General features: G+C 50.6%; 1 long non-coding RNA gene across 1 annotated transcript; it reads right to left on the bottom strand.

Annotated features, from left to right (window-relative positions):
• Positions 1 to 8,059: 8,059 nt before the first annotated feature.
• LOC119705304 lies at positions 8,060 to 9,668 on the bottom strand. The gene is made up of 3 exons (XR_005258185.1): positions 9,532 to 9,668; positions 9,042 to 9,195; positions 8,060 to 8,272 (listed from the first exon to the last, which is right to left on the bottom strand). It is a non-coding gene; the product is annotated as an uncharacterized LOC119705304 (long non-coding RNA).
• Between the last annotated feature and the right edge of the window lie 2,245 nt (positions 9,669 to 11,913).

The raw sequence follows: 11,913 nt of genomic DNA, 5'->3' as shown, positions 1-11,913 counted from the left end.
TTGTCTGGAAGAGCTGTCCATGAGAGGAGGAAACATCTCCACTAACCTTGAGCAGAGAGAGATTAATAATCCAGCTCCCCCAGCGCTGGGGACGGGAGGCTTTGATGAGCTCTTTGGCAAGTGCTGTAGGAAGAGGCTGCAGTGCAAAGTTAAATAATTAGGTCACTGCAGAGCATGAGGAAAGAAAGTAGAAATATTCTCTGATTCCAGAGAAGGAGCAAACAGCTGCATTTCTGGAGACAGGCTGCATCAAGCTCCTTGAGGAGCTGGGGAGGGGAATGGGTTTCAAGGTCTTGGGGAAAGCAAATTCAGACACGAGGCCATGACAACAAAGCACACTCAGCAGCTGGGACTCCTTGGGACGAGACGGGAAATCCTCTTCCAAGGAAGGTTTTTCCCACTCAGATCTTGGCAAGGCACTGTGAGCATTTACATTTCACTTATCCAAGGTCTCTCTCAGGCCAGCCAGCCATGGATTCCGCTTGCAGAACAGCTGGACAGTGTCTGAACTACCATGACTCACCCTAAATGTGTCTGAGGACAGGGGAGATGCCACCAGAGCTGTGTGGGGCTTGCCTCAGGTATCCCAATATAGGTGCAGGGAGCCTGCGATGCAGGGAGTAATGTGCTCTGACTCCACAATTCAAAAGGCTGAACAATTGCTTTATTAAGCTGTACTATATTACACTAATACTATACTAAATTACACACTAAAAAGATACTATACTAAAGAACACTACACTGAAGAGATACTAAAGAAAAACCCGTGACTGTCTGCAGACAGCCAGGACACAGCTTTGACCCAACTGGCCAAGGAATCAAAACAACCTTCACCCGTGTCCAATTAACAAATCACTTTGGGAAACAATCTCCACAACACGTTCCACGTGTGCAAAACAACAGGAGCAGTGAATGGAGATAAGAATTGTTTTCTCTTCTTCTCTGAGCTTCTCACTGCCTTTCCCAGGAAAAATCCTGGGAGAGAGTTGTGCCTGCTGCCCTCTGTGAAGAGAGCTACATCCCAACCCATGGTGTTGCCCTGGGATTCCCAGAGCCATGCAGGGAGCACCTGTGGAGCTGTGCTGCTGCTCATCACCTCTGAGCACAGAGCCCACAAGGAGGTCACAGGGGCTCTCCTGCTGCACCATCCCAAGTCTCTCAGCTGTCCACGGTGCACAGGAAGGAAGAACATGAGGGAATAACAACTGCTGGCACTTGGGCCAAGGGTTGTTTTGTTTTCCCAGAAATGCCACAGAGGATTTCCACGGCATCAGGTAGGTTTTGAGTGGCACTTGAAGGGAATTCCAGCCGCTCGGCTCTGCCGCGCTCCGGGAAGGTCAGAGCTCCACAGTGAGCCATATGTTCAGCCTTGGCTTCCCCTCCCAGTGCCAGGACATGTCTGCGAGGAAGGAAGCCAGAGGGAATGTGGATCACCACCGAGACAGAGCCTCTCCTTGGCTCCCACCCTAATTAACCATCAGAAGGGCCCTGCCTTGCCAGTAAGGAGCGTGGGGTAGGTAATTAATTAGTGGCCTATTGGGCCCGGCACCTCTCGCCCAAGCCCAGCTCCATGGATTGATACAAAGTGGATTTAATGGAAACACAGTGGTTTACCCATTGTGAGCTAAATGGAACTGGGTTTGGAAGGAACCTCACTCACAGTCCTGTCCCATGACTGATGCAGGCTCCTCACCCTGCATGTACAGGAGGAGACTGGAAAGGAACCTGCCTGTGGAATGCAGGAATGACACAGAGAGAGCCCCTGAGCTGATTTGTGAGCTATTTATGTTCTCCATCCTCCCTGCATAAGAAACCAGCAAGAGCAGAAGGACACAACAATCCTTTCCCACAGTAGGAAGCTGGAGGTGAAAAGTGTCCAGGAACTGGAACAGGGACAACAATCTGAGGCTCAGGTGGTTCTTTTCCTCTCCCATGACCATGGGTGACACTGAAGCACCAAGGTGTCAGGCTCAGGGGAAGGAGCAAGGGCAGAAAAAGCATCAGGAAACCACATCAGGGCAGCCCAAAATATTTTTAAGAGATGCTCAGAAGACAAGATGAGGAGCAGCTGCCAGAGGTCAAGGGATGATCTCTCTGGCCTGGGATGGAATAAGACTTGTCTAAGGGTACTGAGGGTCTGGCACCATGGATGATACCCACTCTGCCACATCCCACCCAGAGATCCAAACCAGAGCCAGCTGCAGCATCCTGCAGGTGCACAGAACATGCACAGCAAGTGACAAAGCCACACTGTTGGGTGTCGGGGCTGCTTTGTGGGCCCAACCAGTGACAGAGCTCTAGAGGGCAAAGAGAACAGAAAGAAAGGTCACCTTGTTTAGAACAAGGTGCTCAGAGCCAGACATAGCACAGTATCAGCAGTGGGACAGGCCAGAACAGCCCTGCACACCAGGAGAAAGGAGCCATCCTCTGCCCAAACTTGCAGTTGTCCTCCCTTCCTAACAAGCTCTCTGGCTCATTAACCTTGTTTTGCTTCTCTTCATCTCCTTTACCGAAGCTGGAGCCTTTCCAGCTCCCTCTCCTGGCTCGATGTCCCTGTCCCTTGCAGCCCTGCTTTGGGGGGACGTGTGCCATGCTGCTCTTCTCCATCTATCCCCAGGTCACAGCATTGTCCCAACACCAGCAACTTCACACAGGCCTCTCCCAGGTGACATCCCCACTGGGAGCTATTGTAACCTCCTCTTTCAGAGTCCTCTGATAGGCCTTGTCCAAATAAACTCATCTTGAAAAGATCAGGATTTTTCTTTCCAACAGACACCTTTTTCACTCCTCTCAGTCAGCCCTCATTTTTCCACATAAAGCTGTCAGTTCCATGAAAATGTCAGCTCAAGGCTCGGCAACCATCGAGAAACAGATCAAGTGGAATGAATCATTTGGAAAGCGAAGAACAGAACAGAAAAATCTATGATTCATCCACACCTTGGGTACTGCGGGCACTCGTGGTCCCTTCATCTCAAAAGGGGATATCAGAACTGAAACAGATTCTGAAAAGAGCACAACAGATGGTGGCAGACACACAGCATAATTAAAAGCACAATTACCGAGGCACAATGAAGTAGGCTCAGACTCGTTAGTGTGCAAGAGAAAAGGCTCGTGGGGAAAAAGTCAGGGTGTGAAGTCATTATTGCTGTGAAGGGGGCTTGGCTCCTCACCTCCTCCTCCAAGCCAAGGGCTCAGGGCTGTGGATTAAGCTTGGAGAAGCACCCCAGGAGGTGCAGCCCAACCCCTCCCCCCCCAGACCAGGAATCCATCCTCTACATCTGCTCCTAAAGCTGGAACAGAGGCTTTGCTTCAAGTGTCTCAGGAACAGAGGGACAACTGCATTCACCTCTACAATTCCCATTATCTCTTTACTCTCAGTCAAACATCCTCTCTTTTCTCTATCATATTAGGAGAAAAGCTCATCCCAGTGTTCTCAGGAGTAAGTTAATTATACCAGTGCTGAAGGCCTTTCCTTGCCTCTCCCCATCTGTCATCTTTCATTCATTATGAAGGAATGAGCCCCCACCTTCTATCAGCTCATAGCACCAGGCCACCCACCAGATTTCCAATGAAGCACTGGCGTGCTTTTCTTTATTCATGCTTCTAGCAGGGAAAAACACCCAGAAAGCTCCTTACTTGTCTTCAAAACCTCCTTTTGCTGTGACTCTACAGCAAGTTTGCCAGCACAGCACCAGGCTCAGTCAGGATCCTTTCACTGCCCCTCTGTTCACCTCCACCAGTCTCACACTTTGGCAGGAGCTCTCCAGGACAAGCCTCCTCTTTCTCCCTGGTGCAATTCCACACCACAAAGCTTGGGTTTGCAGCTCTCGTGCTGAGGATCTACCACAGGAGCTTCCCCAGCTGCATCCATCACTGCTTCAGTATCTTCCTCTTCTGATCCATTCATTCCTAAAAGACCATGGGAGGGACATTCAGGCCCCTCACTGTACTGGTCCCACTCTCTTCCTAGACTGATTGAGCTGGGCCAGGGCATGCAATGGTCTGGGCTGGCCCCAAGTCCTCTGTGGTTTGCAGGGAAGGAGCTCCTTGGAGCCAGATTTGTGTGTGGAATTAGCTGGAATCCCTTCAAAAGCCTGCGACACTTCATCTCCTCAGCAAAACATCTGAGATGTTGCACATTTATTTACTGTGATGTTCCAAGTTATGAAGTGCCTTTCTAAACCACCCTGGATACACACTGGATGGGAGCTGGCATTGTCCCCTCTGCACTTGGAAAAGCCCACAAAGAGGCTGGAGGAGCTCTAGGAGCACAAGGGAAGCCTGGTGGGTGTTAAGTCAGTGATAAACCTGCTTTGAAAGCAGAACCTCTGCTAGCGTAGAAAAGGGCCAAGATTTTGGAAAAGATTTCACACTCGGTACTGAGCACTGTGCTCAGGAAAACCCAATTATCCAGGACAGCAGCCCAGAGAAGTAGAACAGTCCCTGCCCTTGAAGACACACAAAAGCTGACTGGACGATGGCCAGACCAACTGGACTTCACTGGCTCCAGCTGGCTCTGGAGCCCTGAGTGTCCTTCACCCCATTATCCACTGCCTGTGGAACTACACATCCCTGACACCACGGGCAAGTCTCAGTTGCACAGGGAACTGCAAGGCTCTTCCAGTCATCCCCAGAGCACTCCCTGGAGCTCAGCTCCCCTCCTTGGCTCCCTGGCATAAGATACCCACAGCAGAGAACCTTCTGGCCCAGCCCCTGAGCTGGGTGCCTTTTACACACAGGAAAATGGCTCCTGTCTTGACAGCATTCCCACACTCTTGCGGATAAGCCAGAGGGTGCCCCTGGAGAAACAATCCGCAGGAAAGCTGGAGTGAAAGTCTGGCTGGTTTGCATTTGAATTTCAGTAAAAATGCACTTAGACCAATGTTTGGCTCCAAAAACCCTTCCAGGTTTGAAAGCAGTTTCTAAGAGCCTTGCTAAAGCAGCTCTTGGCAGTGGGGTGCTGTCTGCAGAAGGAACACCAGTTCCCACTGACAGACAGGATGGGAACTGCCCCTCCCTTACACCCAGACACACCTCGGGAGGGACATCCTGTAAGGATGGATTTTACACCTCCACCTGGGGATCCTCATGGAAAACAAGGGGTTATAAAGCCACTTCATAACCTGCAACGTCACAGCAAATAAATGTGCAGCATCTCGGATGTTCTGCTGAAGAGATGAGGCGTTGTGGGCTTTTGATAAGATTCCAACTAATTCCACATACAAATCTGGCTCCAAGGCCCTTCTTTCCAAGCAGACTGTTGCTAAGCCCTTCCATCAAAAGGCTGAATGCAGTGACTGACTGCATTCCTCCTGACTGGGACTTTCTCTGGCCTCTTCTCCCTTGCTGCAAAGCTTGGCCCTCCCTAACAGTGCAGCACTGGAGAGAGAGGACCATGCTGCAGGACATGGGTTGAAGAGTGTTGGGTTTTGCAGCTTGCAGGGACCTGTTTTGAACTGAGGTCACTTGGATTTGCTTGGACATTTGTAGCCCCAGACCCCCAAGACTGTGCAGGGGAGGGTAGCTCTCCACCAGGGAGCTCAGCCCTGAAGTCTGTGTGTATTCCAGGACTGGCAGGAAAATAGGGAGGAGCAGAGTCATCATCACAAGGAGAAACATGAGAGACTTCCCTTGGAATAATCCCTTCCATGGAGAGGGATTCAAGCAGCTGTAGGCTCTTCCAGATTACACCTTCCAAATCCCTGGGATCAGGCAGAAAGAGGCTGAGTTGTTGTTTCCACAGCCTGACTCTGGAAACTACACCCAGTAACACTTTACAGAGATGGTTCAGGACTGGCCCTGCTCCTGTTCTCCACACATGCAATAAAAGAGAGCGCTGGCAGCTCGGAGAATTCCCCATGGCATGTTCAGTTGTGGCTGATGTCCTTTAAAATAATCAGTGCATCCTCCAAAACACTGCCTGCATTCCCTGCTCCTGAAAACTGCCTGCTGGAAGTGCTAATGTGCTGTTAGACTCTGTGTGATGATTATGGATGATAAACATAATTATTTTGGGTCCTGATTGCCTCTGCTGTCTCCATTCTGTTGCTGATGTGTAAAGCAATCTCAGTGTTATCAGTTTTATGGGCAGAGTGTGGAGGTACAGATTTATTCCTGAAGCCAAACCCTCAGGGAACAACCCCCCCTCCCCCCTGAGGCACTGAGCTGTGCTGTGACAGATTCCTGCTCTTGGAACGTGGAGTCTTTAAGATGCACCTGAACACTGCCCAGCCCAGGTCAGAGAGTGATGGAGGAGGGTTTCCTTATCCAGCTGTAAATCCCAAGGGGATTTCCCACTGTGATGGAGTGGGAGTGATGTGACTGACCTCTGCCCAAAGCAGTGCTGTCAGGCAGGTACCTCACAACCCAGGATTTCACGGAGATGAAGAAAATCAATTCTCCTAAAGCAGCACAGTGGCCCTTTCAACCTGAGGGTACCCTGTGTGAAGCTGGGGGTGGGGGAGCCCTTCAGATTAGGACCAGCAGATGCCTCAGGTTGGGATCCAGAGCACAAACCTCTGACTTTTGTTTTAAACCCCTGACTAATCCATCCTCCAAAAGAGTTCAGTTGCTTCCCAACCATGAGAATAAAGATAGCACTGCTAAGCCCAATGGGGAGGATGTCCTTGTCCCTTACAGAAGAGGTAAGAGACAGGAGACACATGCTGTAACAACTGTAGGGATCTGCGCAGGAGAAATACCAAAAGAAGACCCACCCCTTGTGTTCCATCATCTTCTCTTTACTGTCATAGTGTCTTGTTTGTAGCCTTGGGCTGTGAACTCCCTCTTGTACTACCCCTGCCACATCCTGAGAGAGATGGAAGTGGCAAGGTCTGGACAGCACCATGAACTTTCCTGCCAGTGCAGGAGGAAGGGGTTACTGGAGAAGGCTGAGGAGCAGAAGGAATAGTGGGATTGGCAGATTTTAAGTTCCCCAAGCAGGCCTGCTTCCCTCCACACTAACCCCATCATGACCTGGCTCCACAGAGACAGCCACTGCCTGGAAAACAACTCGCTCTTTAAGTTTTATTATTAAATAAATAAATCCAGCCAGCTATCACAAGGCCCCGCAGCCAGAGCAGCCAAGGAAAGGATTGGAAAAACCAGAAAAGCTCCAGTGAGAGCAGGTAACCAGAGACATGTTTAGCACAGAGCAGAGACAAGGCTCCTCACACGAGCAGGCTGCAGCCCCACAAACATCCCCCCTGGCCTGGCCTGGCTGTGCAGGGAATTTACACGTACAGGCAGGGCGACGCCGAGCCCTGGCTGCTCAACAATCAACTTTTATTCTCTGCAGACCAGCAAAGCCAAGATTTCAGTAAACACACAACCCCAAAAATGTGCCTGTGGATTGGGTAGAGCAGAGCCTGTGTTCTGCCTGCCAAACTACAAAGCCCTGCTCTGCTGGGTGGTTTCACGGTGAGGTTTCTGTGGGGAGGAAGTGTTTCCAGTGGTCAAGGCAGGGAGCAGGGCTCCAGGAGACCTGGATGCCATCCCTGGCTCTAGGAATCTGGAAAGCTCTGATTGCAGGAAATCTCACACACTCAGGAGCTGCTCTCCCTCTGCCCACCCCTCCTTGCTGAGGCACAAAGCGCTGCTCCGAGGGGAGGCTGATAACACTGCCTGACCTTGCAGGGGTGTTGTGGTGCTGGGTGATTGATGCCTGAAAGGCTGTCAGAGCTCTCTGGATTAAAATCTCTCTGGAAGGCACCGGGAGACTGCACATGCGGGTGCAGACACGTGAGACATGCAGCTCACACACACTCTGCTCCCCTCCCTGCCTGCAAATCCCCGCACGGACTTGCTGGGCCCGCTACTCCTGCACTTAAATATTTACAAGATGGGCCTGCAGAAAAGCTGGGGTTTAGAGCAGAGCAGCCAACACTCAGCTCAAAGCTGCCCTCACAAAGCCAGCCTGCTGCTCGGGCTGCCCAGGCTCGGCCCCAGCTCTCCTGAGCCCACGGCAGACACAGCCCAGCCCTGCTCAGGCTGGCCAGGCTGGAACCTGGGACCTCTTCTGGGCCTTGGCATGGCTTTCTCTTCCTTTCACCACCCATGTCATTCACATGCTGCTTAGTCCATCTTTTACCTCATTCACGAAGACGCTAAAAAGGCTGGAAGCCCTGATCCCTGTGACGTGCCTTTGGAAAAGGACCTCCTCGACCAGCTCCCATCACCTCCTCCATGGGAAGGACCTTGCCTGGAGGTGTGCAGAGCTCCTGGAGCAGTTCCTTTGCCCCTGGGGAGAACCCACCAACTGCATCAAGAGTTTCTGTAACAAATGGAAAAGGAAACGGGAAGGAACATCACACTCTCACAGGATGGCTCTGTGTCGAGCAGCTGTGCTGGGCTTGGCTCTTTACAGTATTTTATTCAGCTTTTGGACTCCCTTCCTGTCCTAAACAGATCTGGACACTGTTAACTTTTCTAAATCTTCTCTAACCTTATTGGCTGTGTTTCAGAAATAGGTGGCACGAGTCAATCACAGAGGACCAGTTTATAACATTGTAAGCTACTTCCCTCAAGTGGAGGGAATAAAAATCACTCAGCTCCGTGTCACAGGCTCTGTGTGTACCTCAGGTAGGAGGAAGATCATGGGAGATGGACACCTGCAGGAGAGAGAACCTACCAACCTGTCTGAAAGGTGTTAGGAGAAGAGAAACATTGCCAGTGATAGTGCAGAATAAACTTGCCCACTGCACAGACCTCAGGGCACATGGGGGGCACCCTTTGTGTCAGATCCCAAAGGGGCAGGTGCTCTGAGAGCCCAGCAAGTTCCCACATGGACAGCTCCTCTACATCCATGCCCAGGCTCTGGGAACATGCTGAATGCAAGCTGAGATGAGTGACAAGCGCTCCTACACAGCACTGCAGCACAAATGGAAGAGACTGCTTAGAAGCAGCTTGAGGGGTGAAAGACCTGAGTCCTGTGGAACAAAGCTTTCCTGCCTCCCAGAGCTGGGCTGCCAGGCAGGATGGGATGGAGGGCACCAGGCCCAGCTGAGGGAGCTGGCAGAACTGGTGGTGGGACCTGCACTCACCCCCAGGCTCTGTCTCATCTCAGGGTTGCTGTTTTCCTCAGAGAAACCAATGAAACACAAAGAATCCCCATTTCATGGCAGTTCTACAGGTGTGGAGAAAGCAGCCCAGCTCCAGCCTCCTCCCTGTGCTGCAAGCAGGAGGATGTTTCATCTCCTGCAAATGCAAAGAGACAAGAGGGGTTTAGCACGAGGCAGGATTTGTTTCTGATCAGTCCAACAAAGGGACACACAACCCGTTTATCACTGGAAATTAATTGTGCCATCAATGCAGATGCCTGCAATTACTTCTGTTAAATATTATCTTTAATTAACTGTAAAATATATAATTAATAAACTTGCCCCCTCATTTTTGTTAAGTTTCACTGCAAAGACCTTATTACTGAAATAAATCTTCCTAGCAACACACGTTGACAGAACAGAGGAAGGTGCACGCCTCCAGCACAGGATAATTTCCGTATGGGAAGTGGAATTAGGAGGGAGGAATAATCACCTCTCTTCATGGCTAGGACTGTAGAGACACCCCACTCTGCCACCAGTTGTTTCAGCTCGTGCTGCTTGGAAGCAGGCACAGAGAATCTGCTTTGGCTGGCAGGGATGGCTCGCTCTGAAAGCCGTCAGGCAGATGCATGCTCGTCTTTCCAGCCTGGAGAAACAAAAAATAAATTTCCTTTTCTGATTTATAGTCCATTAAAGAAGTTTTCTGACTGTAAAGCTGCACAGGAAGACCTCAGTGGTTAGGCTGGTTCTTTTAGAAGCCCTGTGTTGCTCCAGCTCTCAGTGCTGGGCTAGAGCTGCATGACTGATTTGCTTCCCACTTACATCAGAACTGTTTGGATTCAGGGAGGTTTGGGGATGGCTCTTAAACCATCCCAATTAGAAACGCTTCAAAAACATTGCTGAAATTTGACTCCAAGCATAAAATTCCCCTTAGACTTTGTCTCCACTTGTGATCTTTACCTCAAGTTCGTTGATTGCCAGATTAACCAGAGGTAATTAAAATATTTCCAAAGGCTGTTCTGGGCAACACTTTTTGCCTTGCTGCAGGTGACAAATGTTCATGGTCTGCCTGAGGCTGGTGTTCCCTCCTGCCTGAGCTGAGCATGCCAAACCCGGAGGAACGCCTGCTCCATCACCATCCTCCCTGCCTGGGGAAGGTGGCACAGGGACCCAGGGACTGCTGGCACTGAGGGAAGAGTGTACAAGCACAGAGATCCAGCTCCTGGGCATGGAGAGACATAAAGAGGCACGCAGGAGGAGAAGGGCTGCATGGCTTTTGAGGAAACCCCGCAATTTCCCTGCTTTTGGAGGTACCTGGATGGCCCCCAGCAGAGCCCACAGGCTGCAGAGCCATTTGCCCACAGCCTGGCAGTGTCGGTGCAGGTGAACTTCAGAAAGAGAAGCACAGAACCACTGAGGCTGGGAAAGACCTCTGTGATCACCAAGTCCAACTCTCCACCCAGCAGCACCACCACGGTCCCCACTAAATCATGTCCTCAGGTGCCATATGCACATCTTTGGAGCACTTCCAGGGATGGTGGTTCCACCACGTTCCTCTTCCAATGTCTGACTACCCTTTCTGTGGAGAAATTTTTCCTAATACCTGGTCTAAACCTTCCCTGGCACAATTTTCCCTTCAAGGCCCTGCTTTGGTCCCATGTGGAGCTGTTTCACAGAACCACTGAGGTTGGAAAAGCCCTCCAAGACAATCAAGTCCCACCTACGACTGATCCCCACCTTGTCACCAGCCCAGAGCACTCAGTGCCACATCCAGGCATTCCTTGGACACCTCCAGGGAGGAGGACTCCAAACCTCCCTGGGCAGCCCATTCCAATGTCTGAGCAACCTTTCCATGAAGAAATTCCTCCTAATGTCCAACCTGGAGCTCCCCTGGCACAGCCTGAGGCCTTTTCCTCTTGTCCTTAGTGGAAGAGGAGAAGGATTCTCGCCTTAAGCACAGTACCAAGGTTTTGGCAATGAGATGAACTTGGGGAGACAGAGGGTGTCAGTTCCTGGCCATCCACGACCACCTTTGTCAGCCCATTTTGCAGCTGTGGGCAGACTAAAAAGGGCTCTGTGGGGTGTGAGTGCTGGAAATGCACAACCCCCGACACAGAGCAGGTCCTGTCTCAAAAAAAAACATACTGGAGACCCTCACCCTGCTACAGCCTGAGTCTAAAGAAAGGGCTCCATTCTCCACTTCATTTAACTACCACTTAAAAATGGTGTCAGACAAATGTTAAAACAGCCAGCCAATTTGATTACACAAAAATTTAAGAGTCAGCAAATTATCTAGTGAAATGATGCATATAGAAATGTTAATTCAACAGCAACCAAAGCCTTCCAACCAAAGCCTTCCACATCCCTTAACATCTAAAGATGATAATTCTACACAAAGGAAAGAGAGGCCTGAGCATACTGTCCTTGCTGGAGAAATTACAGGAATATTCTAGCTCTCACCTACATGGTATCCTATATAGAGTGATATAAATAGCAGGGGCTGAGGGAGAGTTTAGAAGTGGGTTTGGGCTGGAAGCTCTGGAATCATATGATTTGCCTTGGGTTTGCAGGGGGAGAGGCTCCTGTATCAGTCAATTCCCACCATGTGCCTCTCTGCAGAATCTTTCTGGATAAAAGTCTAATTTTCCTGTTCTATACAAAGCATAAAGGTACTTTATTTTGACACACACACCCCCCCACCCTCGGGAGTGAGGACCCTTTGTGCCCACTCCCAGGCATTTTGTTCCTCAGGATCCCTGCCGGATCACACCAGGAACACTGGAGAGAGAGGATGGAAGAGTTAAGCAACTTAACTCTCTGGCTCTCGGGCTGCAGAAGGGGAGGGAGCAGGGAGGCAAAGCATCTGGCTTCCCTG

Source organism: Motacilla alba, chromosome 10, assembly GCF_015832195.1.
Source record: "Motacilla alba alba isolate MOTALB_02 chromosome 10, Motacilla_alba_V1.0_pri, whole genome shotgun sequence".
Taxonomy (NCBI): Eukaryota; Metazoa; Chordata; class Aves; order Passeriformes; family Motacillidae; genus Motacilla; species Motacilla alba.
This window is presented reverse-complemented; position numbering and strand designations above follow the sequence as displayed.